The sequence below is a fragment of the Sus scrofa genome, chromosome 9 (genome assembly GCF_000003025.6).
Source record: "Sus scrofa isolate TJ Tabasco breed Duroc chromosome 9, Sscrofa11.1, whole genome shotgun sequence".
In the NCBI taxonomy this organism is placed as follows: domain Eukaryota; kingdom Metazoa; phylum Chordata; class Mammalia; order Artiodactyla; family Suidae; genus Sus; species Sus scrofa.
Genome location: NC_010451.4, coordinates 88730260 through 88752801, shown reverse-complemented (window position 1 = coordinate 88752801; position 22542 = coordinate 88730260). Strand labels below are relative to the sequence as shown.

Here is a 22542-nt window from a genome sequence, read left to right as displayed (position 1 = left end):
TTTTTTAATTTAGGGCTGCATCTTGTGGCATATGGGAGTTTCCAGACTAGGGGTTGAGTCGGAGCTGCAGCTGTTGGCCTATACCACAGACACAGCAACGCCAGATCCGAGCCATGTCTGCAATGGACACTACAGCTCACAGAAACGCCAGATCCTTAACCCAATAAGCTGGTCATGTGGTAGACACCTGATAAATATTTGTTGAATGAATGAAAAAATTACACTCTAACTCCGCTCTTTGTAATTTCTAACCACTTCAAGGTTGGATTATTATACAAGTGTAGAGAACAGCCATGGAGTCAAGTGTATTTTAGTTCAGGAGATCCACTGAGCAGACTCTATGCTTTGTTTCCCTTTTGTATTTAGGAAAAGGTTGGAGTAATCCATCCTTAGGAGAGAAGAGCTCTTATTAAGTCTACTTTAATATTATGTATTTCAGGCTTTACACTCTAGAGCTATATTCCAGTAAGAACAACTTTTTGTATATGTGTTCTCTTAGAGCTACAGTGTCTTGTCCTATTAACATTTTCTACCTTGACAGGCACTGCTGTAGCAAACAAGAATTTCACAAACAATATACTGACTTCCCTCCTCATAATCCCCTATTATAAGTCAGAATTATTTTTTCCCAAGCAACTGAAGCCTATTAGGATTTGCAAAAGCTTAAAAAAAGGGGGGGGGGAAGGAGCATCCCATGACTGGGCACTGACCTCTACCCCTGACTCCCTGGGAGTGTGCATGGCCCACTGCTGCTGGGGCCAAGGGCCCCATGACCAGGCACTGACCCCTCCCCCCACCTTCCCAGGAGCTGGTGCAGCCCACTGCCACCACTGAAGATCCCAAGACCAGGAGTCAGCTTCTGCCCCTGCCTCCTCAGAAGCATGCAGGGCTCACAGCCACTGTTGAAGAGCCTGTGACCAGGTGTCAAGTGCTGGCTGCTGCCAGGCTGTAGGAAGGGTCATGCAATCCACTGCCACCTCCCTTTTGGACTCCATCTAGAGGTGGCATTCAGCTCCAGGAGTGCTCATGAGCCACCACTGCTCCCATCATGTGCTCTGGGTACACACGTGAGCTGCTACCACTACTGAGAACTCGAGGACCAGTCAGGCACCAGCCACTGCATCTTCACACCTACTGTCAGGGAGATAATGGCCAGCATGCATTGAGGAAAGAGATGACAGGAACACATACTAAAAACAGCCCAGCGACTAAGGACGAAGAGCTGAAATCTCTCCTCCCTACTGTGTGAACTGCAGATTCACACCTCTGCTTCCAGCCTTATAAAGTCAGTGCTGGTGGAATATCCAAACAGATGAATGCTCCTGCACCTGAGACAGGTCTGGTTTAAGCAGCTGTGGGTTTTAGTGGGCAGTTACATGCAGGGGTTGGACCAGGCCAGAACTCAGCTGCCTCCATACATATCACAGCAGGCCCAGATGCAAGAATACTGCAGTCCTGGGTCCTGACCTCAGTGTATCTGCACTGGTGACCTAGTGAAAACAATGCCTCAGAGACACCAGGACTAATTATAGACATACCCATGGACACTACCCAAGAGCAGTGTCAACAACAAGTTACTTTGTGACCCCATACAACAGAAAAGGTGGCACACACTCACAAGTGAACAGCTACAGCAGAAGAATACTCAGTGGCTTCTCTTCCAGTGGGAATGCTTCAAACTCACCTACGTTCAATTGTAGATCAGAACATAGCTCAGAAACAGATTAGGGGGCTACTACTCCAACAACTAGGGAGCAGACCATTCTCTTTACAGGTCTGTGACAACCACAGAGCAAACAGGAAGCTCTTTTCAATATCTAATGCAGGTTCTTGTCACCACAACATCAATTACACTTCCTATCAAGGGGATAAAGGCCAACACACACGGAGGAAAGAGGTAGCAGGTAACCAAACTAGAAAAAGCACTCACACCAAAATATATGAATTATACATTAAACACACACAGACTGCCTAGAGTCATACTGAGCTGACAGCTACCTCTAAACATACCCCTTGACATGGCCCTGACCACCAGAGGGACAAGACCCAGCTCCACACCAGTCTGGGAAGGCACCAGTCGCTCCAACCAGGAAGTCTGCACAAACCCCTGGGCTGACATTACTCAGTAGAGGGCAGCAACCAGAAGAAAGAGGAACTAAAACCCTGCAGCCTGCAGAAAGGAGACCACAAATGTACAAATTTAGATACAATGAGATGACAAGAGAAAAATATGTTTCAGACAAAGGAACATGATAAAAACCCACAAAAACAATTAAATTAAGGGGAGATAGGCAATCTACCTGAAAATTCACAGTAATGATAGTAAGAATGATTCCAGATCTCAGGAAAAAAAATGGATGCACAGATCAAGAACTTACAAGAAATGTTTAACAAAGAGCTGGAAGATTTAAAGAGCAAGTGAACAAAGATGAACAACACAATATGTAAAATGAAAAACACACTAGAAGCAATCAATAGCAGAATAATTGAGGCAGAAAACAAGTAAGTGAGGTGTCAGAGTAGTGGAAACCACCACCATGGAAAAGAATAAAGAACAAAGAATGAAAAGAAATAAGAACAGGGAGTTCCCATTGTGGCTCAGTGGTTAACAAATCCAACTAGGAACCATGAGGTTGTGGGTTTGATCCCTGGCCTCACTCAGTGGGTTAAGGATCTGGCATTGCCAGGAGCTGTGGTGTAGGTCACAGACATGGCTCAGATCCCACGTTGCTGTGGCTGCGGCGTAGGCCAGTGGCTACAGCTCCGAGTGGACCCCTAGCCTGGGAACCTCCATATACTGCAGGTGCAGCCCTAGAAAAGACTAAAAAAAAAACAAAAAAAGAAGAAGAAAGAAGAACAGTCTAAGAGACCCCTGGGACAACATTAAATGTAGCAACATTCACATCATAGGAGTCCCACTAGGAAAAAGGAGAGAAATGTCCTGAGAAAATAATTGAAAAGATTATAGCTGAAAACTTCCCTAACGTGGGAAAGAAAACACTCACTCAAGTTAAGCAAGCACAGAGAGTCCCATACAGGAAAAACCCAAGGAGGAACACAGCACGACACAAACTAATCAAACTGACAGAAGTTAAATACAAACAAAATTAAGAGCAACAAGGGAAAGGCAATCAACAGCATACAAGGGAATCCTCATAAGGTTATTACCTGATTTTTTTTCTTTTTAGAGCCACACCAGTGGCATATGGAAGTTCCCAGTCTAGGGGCTGAAACAGAGCTGCAACTGTCAGCCTACACCACAGCTACAGAAACAGGGGATTCAAGCTGTGTCTGTGAGCTACACGACATCTCATGGCAATGACAGATCCATAACCCACTCACTGAGTGAAGCCGGGGATGGAACCCACATCCTCATGGATACAAGTCAGATTCATTTCTGCTGAGCCATGACAGGAACTCCCTATTACCTTATTTTCTTGACAGAAAACTCTACAGGCCAGAAAGGACTGGCAGGATATATTTAAAGTGATGAAGCAGAAAAAAACTTCAACCAAAAATACACTACTAGCAAGGATCTCATTCATATTTGACAGAGAAATCAAAAGATTTGCAGATAAACAAAAGCTGAAAGAATTTAGCACCACCAAACTAGCTTTACAACAAATGCTAAAGGAACTTCTCTAGGTTGAAAAAAAAAGGCCACAACTAGAAACAAGAGAATGACAACTGGGAAAACTCACAGGTAAACAAAATAAAAATAGAAAATCATACACAGACCAACACAATTATCAAAATCAGCAATTGTGAGGAGAGGATGAATGCAGAATATGGAAAATGCATTTGAAATTAAGAGACCAGCAACTTAAAACAATTTTGTGTCAAAACCTTATGGGAACTATAATAAAAAAAACTATGATGGACACATTCATAAAAAGAAAAATCAGTTCAAATTCAACACTAAAGACAGTCATCAAATCATAGGAGAACAAAAAGGGGGGGAGTCCAACAAGAAATCCAAAACAATCAAAATAATAGCCATAAGTACATACATATTGCTAATTACCTTGAATGTAAATGCATTAAATACTCCAACAAAAAGACACAAACTGGCTGATGGATATAAAAATGAGACCCATACATATGCTGTCTATAAGAGATCCTCTTCAGATCTAGGGACACATACAGACTGAAAGTGAGGGGATGGAAGCAGATATTCTATACAAATGGAAGTCTAAAGAAAAGTGGAAAACAATACTCATATCAGAAAAAATAGACTTTAAAATAAAGAAGTTATAGGAGACAAAGAAGGACACTATCTAATGATCAAAGGATCAACCCAAAGATATAATAATTGTAAATTTTATGCACCATACAAAAGAACACCTCAACATATAAGGCAACAGCTAAAAGTCACAAAAGGATAAATCAACAATAACACAAAATAGGGACTTTAACATCACACTTTCAGCAACAGGCATATAATCTGAACAGAAAGTCAATAAAGAAACAGGCCTTAAATGAAACATCATACCAGGAAAACATAATTGATATTTATAGAACATTTCATACAAAAGCAGAATACACTTTCTTCTCAAGTGCACATGGAAATTTCTCCAGGATAGATCATATCTTGTGCCACAAATTAAGCCACAGTAAATTTAAGAAAACTGAAATTATATCAAGCATTTTTTCTGACCACAACACTATGAGACTAGAAATCAACCACAAGGAAAAAAAAAACCTGCAAAATATAGAAATATGTGGAGGCTAAACAATATGATACTAAAGAACCAATTGACTACTGAAGAAATCAAAGGAAATTAAACAATATCTAGAGACAAATGAAAACAAAAATGCAATGATCCAAAATCTAAGGGATATAGCAAAAGCAGTTCTAAGAGCAGAGTTTATAGTAATTCAAGCCTACCTCAGGAAAAAAGAAAAACCCTAAATAAACAACCTAATCTTAAACCTAAAGCAATTAGAGAAAAAAGAACAAACAGAACTCTAAGTTAGTAGAAGGAAAGAAATCATAAAGATGAGACTAGAAACAAATGACATAGAAATGAAGAAAAAAATAGAAAAAATCAATGAAACTAAAAGCTGGTTCTTTCAAAACATCAACAAAATTGATAAATCTTTAGCCAGACTCATCAAGAAAAAAAAATCAGAAATGAAAAAGGAGAAATTACAACTGACACCACAGAAGTACAAAGAATCCTAAGAGATTATTATAAGCAACTATAAGCCAACAAAATGAACTAGAAGAAACTGAAAAATTCTCACAACGTACAACCTTCCAAGACTGAACCAAGAAAAAATAGAAAATATAAACAGACCAATCACAAGTGTTGAAATTGAAACCATGATTTAAAAGCTTACCAAAACCAAAAGTCCAGGAGCAGATGCCTTCATAGGTGAATTCTATTAAACATTTAGAAAACAGTTATAATCTATCCTTCTGCAACCCTCCCAAAAAACTGTAGAGGAACTACTCCCAAGTTCATCACCTCAAATGAAACAAAACCAGACGAAGACACCACAAAAAAGAAAATCACAGACCAGTATCATTGATGAATATAGATGCAAAAACCTTAACAAAACACTAGCAAACCAAATCCAATAATACATTAAAAGGACCCTACATCATGATCAAGTGGAATGTACTCCAGGGATGCAAGGATTCTTCAATATAGGCAAATCAATAAATGTGATACACCTCGTTAACAAATTGAACAATAGTAATGATATGGTCATATGGTCATATGGCCACGGATATAGAAAAAGCTTTTGACAAAATTCAACACCCAACTCTCCACAATGTGGGCATAGAAGAAACCTACCTTAACGTGGTGAGGGCCGTATATGACAAACCCACAGCTGACATCACTTTCAATGCTGAAAAGTTGAAAGCACTTCCTCTAAGATTGGGAATAATACAAGGATGTTCACTCTCACCACTCTTGTTCAACATAGTTTTGGAACTCCTAGCCACAGCAATCAGAGAAGGAAAAGAAATAAAAGGAATCCAAATTGGAAAGATGTCAAACTGTCACTGTTTGCAGATGACATGATACTATATGTAGAAAATCCTAAAGACAGTACCAGAAAACTACTAGAGCTCACTAATGAATTCAGTAGAGTTCCAGGATACAAAATTAATACACAGAAATCTCTTGCACTCCTATCCACTAACAAGGAAAAATCAGAAAGAGAAATTAAGAAAACAACCCCATTTACCATCATATCAAAGAGAATAAAATACCTAGGAATAAAACCTATCTAAAAGGAAAATAATTTGTACTCTAAGAATTATAAGACACTGATGAAAGAAACTGAATATGAAACAAATAGATGGAAAGACATACTATATTCATGGACTGGAAGAATCAACATTGTAAAAATTACTATACTACCCAAGACTGTCTACAGTTTCAGCGAAATTTCTATCAAATTACCAATGGCATTTTCCACAAAAAATAGAACAAAAACTTTACAAATTGTATGGAAACACAAAAGACTCCAAATATCCAAAACAATCTTGAGAAAGAAAAACAGAGCCGGAAGAATGAGGCTCCCTACTTTAGCTATATTACAAAGCTTTAGTCATCAAACAGTATGGCACTGGTACAAAAAGAGAAATATAGATCAATGAAATAGGATAAAAAGCCCAGAAATAAACTCACACAATATGGTCAATTAGTCTATGAAAATTCTAGCAAGTTATTATACAATGGCCAAAAGATAGCCTCTTCAATAAGTAGTGCTGGGAAAACTGGAAAGCTACATGTTAAAGAATAAATTAGAACATTCTCTAAGACCATATACAAAAGTGAACTCAAAATATATTAAAGACGTAAACATAAGGCTGGACACTATAAAACTCTTAGAGAAAAATATACACAGAACACTGACATAAATTGCAGCAATATCTTTTCTGATCCACCTCCTGGAGTAACGAAAATAAATAAAAAATAAACAAAGTGGACCTAATTAAACTTAAAAGCTTTTACACAGCAAAGGAAACCATAAAAAAAAAGACAACCCACAGAAGGGGAGAAAATATTTGCAAATGATACAACAGACAAGGGTTAAATCTCCAAAATATACAAAAACCTCATACAGTTTTACATCAAAAAACAAACAACCCAATCAAAAAGTAGTCAGAAGATCTAAACATTTCTCCAAATAAGACATACAGATGGCCAAAAAAACACATGGAAAGATGCTCAACATTACTAATGATGAGATAAATACAAGTCAAAATTATAATGAGGTATCATCTCACACCAATTACAATGGGTATTATCAAAATATCTATAAATGATAAATGCTGGAGAGGCTGTGGAGAAAAGGGAACCCTCCTACACTGTTTCTTGGAATGTAAATTGGTGCAACAACTATGGAGAATAGTATGGAGGTTCTTTTTTGTTGTTGTTTTGGTTTTTTTAACAGCCGTACCTAAAGGAAGTTCCCAGGCTAAGGGTCAAATCAGAGCTGTAGCCGCTGGCCTATACCACAGCCACAGCCATGCGGGATCCAAACCACATCTAAGACCTACACCACAGCTCAAAGCAATGCCAGAGCCTTAACCCATTGAGTTAAGGATCAAATCTGTGTCCTCATGGATGCTAGTCAGATTCATTTCTGCTGAGCCATGATGAGAACTCCTGGGGGTTCTTTAAAAAACTAAATATAGGACTCCTATATAGTCCAGCAATCCCTCTCCTGAGCATATATCCTGAGAAAACCATAATTCGAAGAAAAACCCTAACTCAAAGAAGCCCCCCAATGTTCATAGCAGCACCATTTACAATAGCCGAAACATGGAAGAAACTGAAAAGTCCACCAACAGATGACTGGATAAAGAGGATGTGGTACCTATATACAATGGAATGTTACTTGATTTTTAAAAAAAGAAGGAAATAATGCCATCTGTGCCAACATGGATGGACCTAGAGATTATTATACTCAGTGAAGTAAGTCAGACAGAAAAAGACAAACATATGAGATCACTAATATGTGGATTCTAATAAACAATAATACAAAAGAACTTATTCACAAAACAGAAACAAAGATTTTGAAACCAAATTTATGGTTACCAAAGGGGAAACGTTAGTGGGGGGGGGATGATTTGGGAGGTTGGGATTGACATACACACACAGCTATAAAGCACAGGGAAACCTACTTAGCACTCTGTGATAGCCTATATGGAAAATGAATCTGAAAACGAATGGACTTCAACGAATGGACTAACCAACATTGTAAGTCAACTATACACCAATAAAATGTTTTAAGAAGTGGGAATGCCTGAGAGGTGCTATCAAAATTCAGCAGTGCCAGTGAAATTCCAGGATAAAGAATGCTGCTAGACTTCAAGAGAGATTAGATGAAGTTACCCAAAAGTAGCAAGAGTTTCTCTTGATCACTCATAGGCATTACCTACATTTTGCTGCCCCAACCGTATGTGATCTTTTGGCTCTCGGAGCTGATGGCAAGTTCTTAGAAGAAAGAATCTGGTGCACTATGGGGACAATGTCTGCTCCTGGTAGGACTAACATGGCTGCCTGGAGAGTTTATTGTGATTTAGGAGGGCTTGTAGGAACAAGTCCCCTCAAAAGGGAGATCACTGTTATCTGGAAAATGGTCCAAAGGGTGAATTCCACACCTGGTGTCCAATAACCATATTTTCATCTTAATAAGCATTTTGAAATAGTGAAATTTTCTTTTTATAGTTTTTCTTTCTTCATAGAGCTGTTAACTGAGTTTCATTTTCTATTCAGTCAAAAAGACATGAGATAGAAGTAGCAACATTATAAAGTCATAAAGAATCATCCTAATCTATATATAATTAGTGTGTGTGTTTGCAAACAAACTGCATTCTCAGGCTATTGCTAAATGAATCAGTCAAGCTGGGAGCATAAAGCTTTAAGAAGACGTATGTTTTGTTTTTACAACCCAGAGATAATAATGCCTGCCATCACAAGAGGTCATAAGTGGTGGGAGGATTACGAGAGGCATTTATACATTTATTAAACTGTAGTACTGGAAGTTTGTATTCTATTGTATGAAATACATGGGTCATCTATTTCCTCATTTCAAAATAACATTTTTAGAAATGGGAAAGATGCCATTATTCTTAAATCACTCATTAGTTAGAGCCAGTGCTGAGGCAGCACAGTTCATTCCAGTCCTCCCATTCAATTGTTGGAAACTGCCTTCATTGTCCTGAAGGCTACGGTTTGCAATGCTGGAGCACTGTTTATTGCTCCGTGCAAGGAAAACAAATGAAAACACAGAAGGTTGCCAAAGTGCCTTTGTGGGTGTATCAGCAGATTAAAGAAAAGCCAATAGAGGTATGGTTTTCATCTAGCCAAATGTTGGAGATTCTGTATATTTTACCAATCCACATGTGACAGGGAGAGAGAAATAATGTGCACACAGCCTAGATTTGGGTTCCTTTGTTAACTGTCTCTACATTTGAGTGTGATTTATTTCAAAACAGGAAAACCTGAACTGCCAACACATTCAAAAAGCAAATAGTGAAAACTTTTCCTTGGTTGCCAAAATGTCCAAGGAACACTTTAGAGACAGACTTGGACCAGAATGACTAAATGAAAGAAAGAAGGAAAGAAGGAAAGAAGGAAGGAAGGAAGGAAGGAAGGAAGGAAGGAAGGAAGGAAGGAAGGAAAGAAAGAAAGAAAGAAAGAAAGAAAGAAAGAAAGAAAGAAAGAAGAAAGAAAAAAGGAAGGAGAAAGAAAGAAAGAAAGAAAGAAAGAAAGAAAGAAAGAAAGAAAGAAAAAGAAAGAAAGAAAGTGAAAGAAACAGAAAGAAAGAAATAGAGAAAGAAACACAAAGACAGACAGAGACTATAACCAACTTTATTTTCTGGACACCTATTTTTTTTTCTTTTTTAATGACTCAGGGCTTAAATTTTTAAACTGTATTTTCTATGCATATATTTCTTTCTCGATCTATTCCACTGGCTGTAAGAACATCACCAATGATTCAAAGAGAAGAGAAAAGACTGGAGAGATTGATAAGTAAGACTCCTCCACCTACATTCTAAAGTAGGCTTCGAATTTTCTCCAAATTGAATTTATAGACTAAAACAATGCAAATCACAAGAGTGACAGCTCTAATCTCATACAGAGATCAGTATAGTTCTACAAATCATAACTGAGGAGTTTCTATCAATTTTTCTTAGGAGTACATTGATAATCCCAACAAAGTTTATTTATCATGTAGATAAATATATGTATTTTAAAACTAACACTTATTTTCTGTTAATTTTGGTTTTAGCCTACATATTCTATTTGATACCACATGATGTTGTACCTTAAGGCCTAAACTTAGCAGTCTGGTGGTCCCAAGTTATTTCATGAGGCTGAATGTGAATATACTCTCACTGTAAAAGGCCATTTGCTTTTTATTTGGATAATTTTTGTTTTTCCTCTGAGCCATTCATTCATAACCAATATTTACTGTATGCCTACTATGTAACAGACTCTGATTTAGGCACTGGAATTGTATTGTCCCAAGTTTTTTCACGAGGCTGAATGTGAATATACTTTCACTGTAAAAGGCCATTTGCTATTCATTTGGATAGTTTTTGTTTTTCCTCTGAGCCATTTATTCATAACCAATATTTACTGTATGCCTACTATGTAAAAGACTCTGATTTAGGCACAGGAATTGTATCGGAGAACCAAAGAGACAAAAATTTCCTGCCAATGGAGGGCATGTTTTAGTTGTCTTCCATTGACAAGCAATAGGTAGTATGTCAGGTAATGATAAATACTGTGGAGAAAAGTAATGCAAAAGACATATCAGTGTGGAGAGGATTACAATGACAATTTTAAATAACATAGTGAATACAGGCCTTATTACAAGGTTAAATTAATGCAAATACTGAAGGAGATGGATTCAGAGAATTTCAGAGTTAGGGCATAGTCAGTGAAGAGGCCCAAAGATGACTCTAGTTTCAGGTTTCTCAAAGATTTCCAAACCAAGGATTGCAGTATGGCTATCAGTGAGAACAATGTAGAGAATGAGATGAGATGAATTCATTTTTCATTTTAAAACTTTGTATATCATTTCAACTTGGCAATAATCTAAACATACTATTTTGAAGGAATTAATGTTTGCTTAATAATTATTCAAATATAAATTATCTCAAAGAAAACTCAAGACCTGTAATTGGAAAAAAATTTTAACGTTAAATGTCACATGAATATGCCTTATTTATTTTGGTTTTAAATTTCAAAAAAAGGGGACTATATTCATGGGTTTTCAACTTATATATTATAATTAGATCAAGTAGTATTATTCCCATTAAACAGATGATATGGTAGCTTTCAGAGGTCAAATTTTGATTATTTTATCTTTTAATCAGTTTAAATTATTGATTCAGGTATGCTTTATGTGTTTGGACATATGGAATACCCCCAAATCTATAAATATACCTAGTATAATAGGGATTATTTCAATGGAACCAGAGGATTTAATGGCATAAGGAAGTGAGTATGTATATAATATTCTTATCACAAATAAGTGTGTACTTAGTAAAAGGTACTTTAGGTATAACCATAAATGAAGTTCCTCTCTTCCCACATCATCTCTTTAACAGAATCACATATGATTCATAGTCCTAATAAGGGAAGACTTACTATCATATAACTATAATTTTCTAGCCTTGTTAATTTTATTAGGAAAGGACAGAGATCCAAGCTGAAATAATCATGTTTTCTTTCTGAAGATTTTGGGATAGAGAACCAGAGACTGAATCAGCATATTGGATGGAGACTGGAGCTGTAAATTCATGAAGAATGGAGATAATGTCAGGAAAATAAGCAGCTAGATTTTGATGCAAGCTAAAATTACTAACAAGCAGAAATTAGGACCTTGCAAAGAGAGCTATGTTTCTGTGAGAAGATGATAAATGGTATGTCCCCAGAAGGACAGAGTTTAAGAGACTGGCTGCTAGCCAAATTTCATGTAAGACCTGGCTGTATTTCCTGCTGTTGCCTCACCATAAGAGTATTCTCTTTATGATAAACATCCTTTTAATTTGAACTCTTTTTTTAGGGGGTTCTGTTTCTTGCAACCAAACAGCCCTTCACTATTGGTAGAGACCAGTTAGTGTAAGGATTGACTTTGACAAGTAAGCTTGTTGCATTGTTTAACCAGGTGTTTAAAATATTAAGTATGACAGAAAGCTGCTCAGATTTCTAATAGATATCCATAACTGAAATAAATAAGGCATCACTCTTTTATTCTTCCTCATTTGACTAAAGTTGAGTTTAGTGACTACCTTCTACATTTGGGCACTGGAAAATTACACTTATGAGTATGTAACACATTCACTATTTAGGGGAAATATCTAGACTTGTACTCACCTTCATCTGGATGTGAATGGGCTTCATTTCTTTAGTAATTTGAAAATATAGTAATATTACTTCTAACTACCTCTTTTTTCCCTTTCTTCCCCATTTTATGATAACACAGTGAACAAAGTATATGGAAAACAATGATGAGAGAAAAGGCTTTGTCCTACTTTATTTTAAAAATTTAAAAAATAGTGTATTATAAGATAACTATTTGCAGGTTTAAATTAAGTACAAAGATGGCTGCAACTACTACAAACTGGTCCACATTATTCCTTTGCTTATAGAGTATTTTTGAAGTAAAGAAAATCTTTTGAAAAGGAATGCTCCCTGTTCTGATTTGTGTGGCTATAATTCAAACTTTGTCTACTATGATGGCAAGATAATGCAGATAGGTTAGCACTCTCTTATAGGTGGTGACCCATCTTTATAAAGCTGATTATGCCACCTTTCTCATCAAGTGGGCAAGATGTATAGGATAAATCCAAGAAGTCATAATACTATTTTTATAAAACATATAATAAATTTCTCAAAGAATTTAAAAAACTTTTACTTAATAGTGAAATTTAGCTTAGTCTTATAGACACCAAAACCAAAAAACAGATTAAACTCATGCATAAGGGAGGGGGGAGGAGATTAACAACGTTCTTAATCATCAGTCAACTATTGGATTAGTACATGATATTGTAGAAGTACTGTAGAAAACTGTATGTTTTCTAAAGTGAAGGATAAATGAGATATTCTATAAGATAGATGTTTGTTTACAATAATATTCTGTAAGATAGATGCAATGTTTACAATATTTACCCTCACATTTACTATATGTAACACTAAGTTTGTCCTAACATTTTGGCTCAGGCTGCAAATCTATGATGCAATGAGAGTGGCCTGGGAAATATTTTGAACTACATTTTGGCAATAGCAGTGCCCTCTGGAATCTGCAGGAGTTTAGGTCCAGGCTCCCTCACAGATAGAAAAATCTGAGGATGTTCAAATCACTTGTATAAAATGGTGTGGAATAGTCTGTCCTCCATATCCGCACATTCTGTCTAGATTACTGAACCATGGGTTCTGAGGGTACATTTAGGGTTTGATGGATCCACATTTAGTTGAATCTGGGGATACAGAATCTGAGGAGCCAGTGGGCCATATAGTATATTTCTATAAACTTTTTTCTAATATAAACCATGTACAACCTAGATATGAAAAAGATCTTAAATCTCAACAAACTAAAGTCCAGGACCAGATGGCTTCATAGGTGAATTCTACCAAACATAGAGGATATTTAACACCTATACTTCTTAAACTATTCCAAAAAACTGAAGAGGAAGGAACACTTTTGATCTCATTCTATGAAGCCAGCATCACCCAGATACTAAAGCCAGACAAAGCTATCACCATAAAAAGAAAAATAAAGGCCATTATAACTGATAAAAAAGATGTAAAAATGCTCAACAAAATACTAGCAAACCATTTCCAACAATACATTTAGAAAATCATACAACATGATCAAGTGGGATTTACCCCAGGGGTTCAAGGAATTTTCAGTATTTGCAATACAGTCCATGTGATACATGACATTAACAAATTGAGGAATAAAACCATATGATCATCTCAAGAGATGCAGGAAAGAAATAAAGGGAATCAAAACTGGAAAGGAAGAAGTACAACTGTTAATGTTTGCAGATGACATAACACAATACATAAAAAAAACCTAAAGATGATACTAGAAAACATCCAGAGTTCAGCAATGAATTCCTTAGAATTGCAGGATATTTACATACAGAAATTTATATACAGAAATCTGTTTTGTTTCTATACACTAACAACTATCAGAAAGAGAAGATAAAGAAACAATCCCATTTACGATAACATCCAAAAGAATAAAATGCCTAGGAATTAAACCTATCTAAGGAGGCAAAAGACTTTTACTCTGAAAACCTCAAGACACTGATGAAAGATATGGGAGACCGCACAAACATGGAAAAATATATTGTGTTCTTGGATTAGAAGAATCAATATTGTCGAAATGACCATACCATCCATGGCACTTTTAAAGATTCAATGCAATCCTTATCAAATTATCAATGGAATTCTTCACAGAACTCGAAAAAATAATTTTAAATTTGTGCAGAAACACAAAAGACCCTGAAGAGTCAAAACAATGTCGAAAAAGAATAATGGAGTGGAAAGAGTTATGCTCCTTGGCTTAAGACGATATTACAAAGCTATAGTCATCAAAACACCATGGTACTGGCACAAAAATAGACACACAGATCAGGAGAACAGAATAGAGAGCCCAGAAATAAACCTATAAACTTACGGTCAATTCATCTATGAAAATAAGCCAAGAATATACAACAGAGAAAAGACAGTTTCTTCAATAAGCTGTGGTGGGAATACTGGAAAGCTACATGTAAAAGAATGAAATTAGAACATTCTCTAACACCATATACAAAAATCAACTCAAAATGTATTAAAGACCTAAACATAAGGCCAGATATTATAAAACTCTTAGTGGAAAACATAAGCAGAACACTCTTTGATATAAATTGTAGCAATATCTTTTTGGATCTGTCTCCTAGAGTCAGAAACAAATGTGACCTAATAAAATTTAAAAGCTTTTGCACAACAAAGGAAATCATAAACAAAGCAAAAGGACAACCCATGGAGTAGGAGAAAATATTTCCAAGCAATGTGAGCAATAGGGGATTAATTTCCAAAATATACAAACAGCTCATATAGTTCAGTATCAAAAAAAAAAAAAAACAACTCAATCAAAAAAATGGCCAGCAGACCTAAAAGACATTTCTCCAAAGAAGATATACAGATGACCCATAGGCTTATGAAATGATGCTCAGCATTGATAATTGTTAGAGAAATGCATATCAAAACCACAATCAGGTATCATCTCACACTGGTCAGAATGACCATCATCAAAAAGTCTACTAATAATAAATGCTGAAGATGGTGTGGAAAAAAGAGACCCCTCCTACACTATTGGTGGGAATATAAACTGGTGCAACAACTATGGAGAAGAGAATGGAGGCTCCTTAAAAAAAACAGAGTCACCACATGATCCAGCAATCCCATTCCTGGGCATATACCCAGAAAAGACAAAACTCTAATTCCAAAAGATACACACACTCCAATGTTCATAGTGGCACTATTTACAACAGCCAAGACATGGAAGTAACCTAAATGTTCACTGACACATAAATGGATAAAGAAGATGTGGTATATTTATAAAATGGAGTATTTCTCAACCATAAAAAAGAATGAAATAATGACACCTGCAGCAACATGGATGGATCTAGATATTATCATACTAAGTAAGTCAGGCAGAGAAAGACAAATATAGGATATCACTTATATGTGGAATCTAAAATGTGATAGAAATGAACTTATTTACAAAATAGCAATAGACTCACAGACATAGAAAACGAACTTATGGTACCAAAGAGGAAAGTGGAAGCTGGAATAAATTAGGAATTTTGGATTAAAAGATACATAATATTATATATAAAACAGATGAACAATGAGGACATACTGTATAGCATAAGAATTATATTAAGTATCTTCTAATAACCTATAATGGAAACAAATCTGAAAAAGGAAAAATATATATCAAGTGCTGTATACCTAAAACATTGTATATCAACTATACTTCATTTAAAAAAATGATGCCCCAGGATGGAGTCCAAAAAATGCCCATACATGTTATGATATGTTATATATATATCAAAGATTTGGATACAGTTAACAAATTGTTTAACAAATGAAGGTTATTTTGAGAAGAATAGAAATAATTAAGAGAGACAGCTTAGGAGAAAAGATAGAGATATTTATATAAGATTAAGATAATTTAACTCAAAATAGGAACTAATTACAATTAAGTGGATGACAAAAGAATCACTAAAGTAACTTGAACATGTAGAATTTAAGGCAGACGTAAACTGATTACAATAGTATATAAATTTGGACAAAAAACTGAAATGAAACATTAAGTAAAAACAGTGACAAATTTAACTGGATGGATAATCATCTTTCAGAAGACAGGATTTTATTCATGCAAAGTCATTTGCATTTTTATAATTTTTAAGATCTGAAGTAAGCTTAATATAGTTTTTCTTGACAATAATCAAGAAACAAATCCTAATAGCTCAGGTTTTCTAGGAACAGAATGAGGCCAAGAAAAGACAAAGCTCTTGAGCCCTCCCAACAATACCAGTAAGTGAAGATGAGAGAACCTTAGTAGGGATCTTTACTTTTTCATATTTTCACTTAAGAGAATGCATCCATTATTTTTAATTTTTTGCTTATGTAAAGAATTTAAATAAATATTCCAATTCCACAATTCGAAAAATATGATAACCTTCCTCATTGTTCCTGTCTCGTAACTCGTCTTTCTCATTTCCTTCCATTAACACTTTTTGTCATATAAAATTCTTCACCCCTCCCCATATTTTCCTTCATTTTTCTTCATTTGAATTTTCTGCATATTGGAAATAATCATTTCTATAGAGGACGATCCCTTGAAAACCCCTTCAGTTACTAAATCTACAATATAATTTTTTTCAGCTTATCCTTCCCATTAATTTACTCCTTCTCATAAATGTACTTAAATTACGAGAAACTTAATCAAAAGAATTTTAAAAAATCAATAAACACATGGGAGGACTTCCATTTCCTGGTTCCACATATAAGGAGGTTGCAAGTCACCATTCCATGCTAACAACAATTAAAAAGCTGAAAAGAATGAAGAATCAATGACTTTTCTTGAATTCATAAGGGAGCACAGCACACAGGGCAAACTGGACAGAGAGTGGAATACAGAGCTTCCTAGAATTTAACCCCCCAAAATGGAATCCTGGGAGCACCAGTACCAGAGCAGAAAACGCAAAACTGTCATTGAGAAAGTACCGGAGACTTAGTATGGACAAGTCTGAAAGTTAAAAATTCTAGGGGAACCCAGTCATGGGTGGGGGCGGGCCCACAATACTGTAAATTTACCTTTAGGAACTTGCACAGGTTTGCATAGCAAATACTGGAGAAAAATCCCCTCACGCTTCTGACGAGAAGAAAACAGGAGCCATTTTGAAACAGGGCGGAGCACGCTGATCTCAATAAGGCCTGTCTTCAGGTGAAAGGAATTAACCAGAGCCAACCTGCCAGGGTGTAACCAGAGCCCAGCTGACTCTGGGAAGGAAACTAACGCAGAGTGGTCGGCCGCAGCCTTCCACGTGGGAAAAGGGAAATACCCAACTCCAGCCTATTCAAGCCATCTTGTCCCACCTAAGGGAAGAGAGAGAAGGGCGGGCAGGGGGAGACACAGAGAGAAGGGAGGGAGAGAGGGAGGGAGAGAGGGAGGGAGGGGCGAGGAGAAAGAGAGGGGAGAGAGAGAGAGAGAAGGAGGGAGGGGAGAGAGCGAAGGAGGGAGGGGAGTGAGCAAAGGAGGGAGGGGAGAGAGCGAAGGAGGGAGGGGAGAGAGCGAAGGAGGGTGGGGAGAGAGCGAAGGGGGGAGAGAGCGAAGGGGGGAGAGAGCGAAGGGGGGAGAGAGAGAGAAGGAGGGTGGGGAGAGAAAGGAGGGGAGCGGGAGACAGTGAAAGAGGGAGAGGTGAGGAGAAAGGAGAGAGAGAAGGTGGAGAGAAGGTGGAGAGAGGTGGGGAGAGAGTAGGGAGAGAGAGGAGAGAGGAAAAGAGAGGAAAGGGGGAAAAGAGAGAAGAGAGAGAGAGAGAGAGCTGGGGGGGAGAGGGAAAGAGAATCAAAAAACTATGTAATAACCCCCCCATCTTATAATCACTTTATTGAAGCCCTTTTAGTCTGTTCTTTTCACCTGATACATCATGTCCAGCTATCAAGAAAAAGTTATAAGGCACACTAAGAGGCAAAAAAAATACAATTTGGTTTTTTTGTTTGTTTATTTTTTTGCTTTTTAGGGCCACACCTGTGGCACATGGAAGTTCCCAGGCTAGGGGTCTAATCAGAGCTACAGCTGCCTGCCTAAGGCACAGCCGCAGTTACGCCAGATCCCAGCCACCTCTGCTATCTACACCTCAGCGGTTAGCGAACCCGACTAGCATCCATGAGGATGCAGGTTCGATCCTGGGCCTCACTCAGAGAGTTAAAGATCCGGCGTGGCCATGATCTGTGGTGTAAGTCACAGATGCAGCTCAGATCCCTCGTTGCTGTGGTTCTGGTGTAGGCCTGAGGCTACAGCTCCGATTCGACCCCTAGCCTGGGAACCTCCATGTGCCATGGATGCAGCCCTAAAAAAAAAAGACAAAAAGACCCCCCCCCCCAAACAAAAATACAATTTGAAGAGACAGAGCAAGTATCAGAACCAGGTATAGCTGGGATGTGAGAACTATCTGACTGGGAATTAAAACAATCATATTTAATATGCTAAGAGTTTCAATGGATAGGGTAGATTGCACGCAAGGACTAATGGCCAATGTGAGCAGAGAGATAGAGATCTAAAGAAAGAACAACAACACATACCAGAAATCAAAACACTAACAAAAATGAAGAATGCTTTTTGATGAGCTTGTCAGAGATGAGGCAGGGTTGAAAAAAGAATCTTTCATCTTGAGGATACTGCACGTAGAAACTTCCAAAACTGAAAAGCAAAGAGAACCAAGACTGAAAAAAATCAAACAAAACATCTAAGGACTGTGGGACTGCTACAAAAGGTGTACCAGATATGTAATGGTAATACCAGAAGAAGAAGAAAAGAAAGGAGCAAAAAAATATTCGAAATAATAATGACGAGTATTTGCCCAAATTAATACCAGACATCGAGCCATAGATCCAGGAAGGTCAGAAAACACAAGGCAAGTGCCCCCCAAAAACCAAAAAACAACACCTAGGTCCTCTCATTGTAAAATTACAGAAAATCAAGGAAAAAGTAAGCACATGTATGCTTATATATAAAGTGAATGAAATCAAGGATACATGGGACAGAAAGCAGACATTAGAATTATTTTGTTATTATAAGGTACTCACCTCTCCATATGACTGTATAGTGTTATTTGAAAGTGGACTTTGATTAGTTGTTAAGTGTATATTGTTAAGTGTATATTTAGTGATTACCGTAGAGTAAACCTAAAAAAGGTAAGAAAAGTTTTGATCTGATATCTAAGAAAGAAGAAAAAACAAAATCATATAAAATGCTCAGTTACAAGGACAAACAGCAGAAAAAGAGTCAAAAACAAAAACAGGAATAAAGAGCAAGGACAACAAACTAAAAACAGTAATAAATATGGTAGATATTAGTCTATATTAATCCAACGTCACTAATCACTTTGGCTTTTTTCTGTTTTCTTTTCTTTTTTTTTTTTTTTTTTTTTTTTTTTTTTTTTTTTTTGGAGGTTCCCAGGCTAGGGGTCGAATCGGAGCTGAAGTCTCCGGCCTACACCAGAACCACAGCAACGCGGCATCCTAGCCGCGTCTGCAACCTACACCACAGCTCACGGCAACGCCAGATCGTTAACCCACTGAGCAAAGGCAGGGACCGAACCCGAAACCTCATGGTTCCTAGTCGGATTCGTTAACCACTGCGCCACGACGGGAACTCCCTTCTTTTTTTTTTTAATTGCTGCACATATGGCATATGGAAGTTCTTAGGCCAGGGATTGAATCCGAGCCCTAGCTGCAACCTACGCCACAGCTGCAGCAACATCGAATTCTTTAACCCATGGTGCTGGGCCAGGGATTGAACCTGCACCTCCTTAGGGACCCTGCAGTTTGATTCTTAACCTGCTCTGCCATAGCAGGAACTCTCACTAATCACTTTTATGTCAATGGTTTAAAAATACTAACTAAAAGACAGCTTGTCAGAGTTTTATCAAAGATAAGAACTAAGTATATGTCATCTCTAAGAAACCCACTTTAAACATAAAGACACATATCAATTAAAAGTAAATGGATGGAGGAAAACATACCATGCTAACACTAATCAGAAAAAGCAGACATAGCTAAATTAATTTCAGACAGAGAAGACTTCAGAGTGAAGAAAACTATCAGAAATAAAGAAGCAAATTACACTACAATAAAGGAGTCAATCCTCCAAGATGCTGTAACTTAATGTGTGTGTGTGCCTGAAAACAGCAGCAAACTGTATGAGGCAAAAACTGACAGAACTCTAAAGAGAAATAGATGAATCCACTATTGTAGCTGGAGGCTTCAACATGCCTCTATTTGAAATGGACAAACCAGCAGGCAGAAAATTAGTAAGGACATAGTTGAACGCAACAATGCCATTAATAAACTGGAGATAGCGAACATCCATAGACCACTCCATCCAGCAACACAAAATACCCATGTTTCTCAGGCTCACATGGAATATTCACCAAGATAGACCACCTTCTGGGCCGTAAAACACATGTTAGCAAATTTAAAAGAATACAATTCATGTAATGTCTGCTCTTAGACCACAATGTAATTTGGCTAGAAATCAGTAACAAAATTTAACTGGAAAATCCCCAAATATACATTAAACAACATTCTTCTAAATCACACATGGGTCAAAGAGGAAATCTCAAGAGAAATTAAAAAATATTTTGAACTAAGTGAAAACAAAAACACAGCTTATCAAAATTTGTCAGATACAGTAAAAGGAGCTCTTGAAAGGAAATTTAAAACATGGGATGAATAAATTCAAATAGAAGATGTCTTATTAAACTAAAATGCTCTTACAATATGGTATAGCAATCATGTTCCATGGTACTTACCAAAAGGAGTTGAAAATTATATCTACACAAAAATCTGCACATGGATATTTATAGCAATATCTTTATTCATAAGTGTCAAAACATGCAAGAAACCAAGATGTCCTTAATATTAGAAATGAACTATCAAACCATGAAAGGACATAGAGGAAACTTAAATGCATATTACTAAGCTAAAGAATACAATATGGGAGTTCCATAGTGGTTAACGAATCCAACTAGGACCCATGAGGATGCGGGTTCAATCCCTGGCCTTGCTCAGTGGGTTAAGGATCTGGTGTTGCCTTGAGCTGTGCTGTAGGTCGAAGACGCTACTGGGATCCCGCGTTGCTGTGGCTCTGGCATAGCGCAGTGGCTACAGCTCTGATTAGACCCCTAGCCTGGGAACCTCCATATGACGAGGGGCGGCCCTAGAAAAGACACACACACACACACACACACACACACACACACACACACACACACACACACACAAGAATACAATATAAAAAGCCCACATTTTTTGAAATTCCAACTATATGACATTTTGGAAAAGGAAAAACTATGAAGACAGAAATGAGATCAGTGGTTGACAGGATCTGAGATGGGGACAGAGCAGGAGAGATGACTAGGCAGAGCGAAAAGGATTTTTAGGGCAGTGAAAATACTTTGTATGATACTAGGATGTTGAATACATGTTATTATATATTTGTTTAAACCCACAGAAAGTGCAACACCAAAGGTGAACCCTAAGGTGAACTACAGGCTTTAGGTGATAATGATGAATCAGTATACACTCATCAGTTTCAATGGATGCACCACTTTAGCAGATGTGTGGGGGAGTACATGGGAAATAGAGAGGCACATCCCCTCAGTTTTGCTGTGAATGTAAAACCTTTCTAAGAAAACATTTTTTTTAAATACTAAAAATGAACAATATTTATAAAGGAAGAAAATCAGTAAACATAAATGCTAGTATATTTTATGAGAACTCTCTAAATACAAATCAGTTCTGCATTTCTTCATTTATTTGGTATTATTTTGTTTGGCTTAGTCTCAACACCTACAAATCATAGCTCAGTGAATTTACTCTTTGCTTTATTAATGTTTCATTACTAAATCCTTAATACATGTGGAAGTTCAATGTAATTTTGCTGAGAAATTATCATTTCTAATTTGTCTATTTCATTCTCTTCTCTCCTTAGAATTATTAGACGGAAAAAAAAATAGCTGGAAGTACATTTCTTTTCTTTTAAGGGCTGCACCTGAGTGTGACATATGGCACTTCCCCAGGCTAGGGGTCAAACTGGACCTGTAGCTGAGGACTTCGCCACAGCCACAGCAACTCTGGATATGACCTACAACATAGCTTGTGTCAAAGCCGGATCTTTAACTGAGTGAGGCTTGGGATCGAACCCGAGTCCTCATAGCTACTATGTCAGGTTCTTAACCCACTGAGCTACAATGGAACTCCCTAAAAATGATTT

General features: G+C 37.2%; 1 long non-coding RNA gene across 1 annotated transcript in view; it reads right to left on the bottom strand.

Annotated features, from left to right (window-relative positions):
- LOC102161480 overlaps window positions 1-17676 on the bottom strand; it is a 30858-nt gene extending 13182 nt beyond the window's left edge. The window contains exon 1 of the long non-coding RNA XR_002335850.1: window positions 17361-17676. This is a non-coding gene — a long non-coding RNA (uncharacterized LOC102161480). The remainder of the gene's footprint in view (window positions 1-17360) is intronic.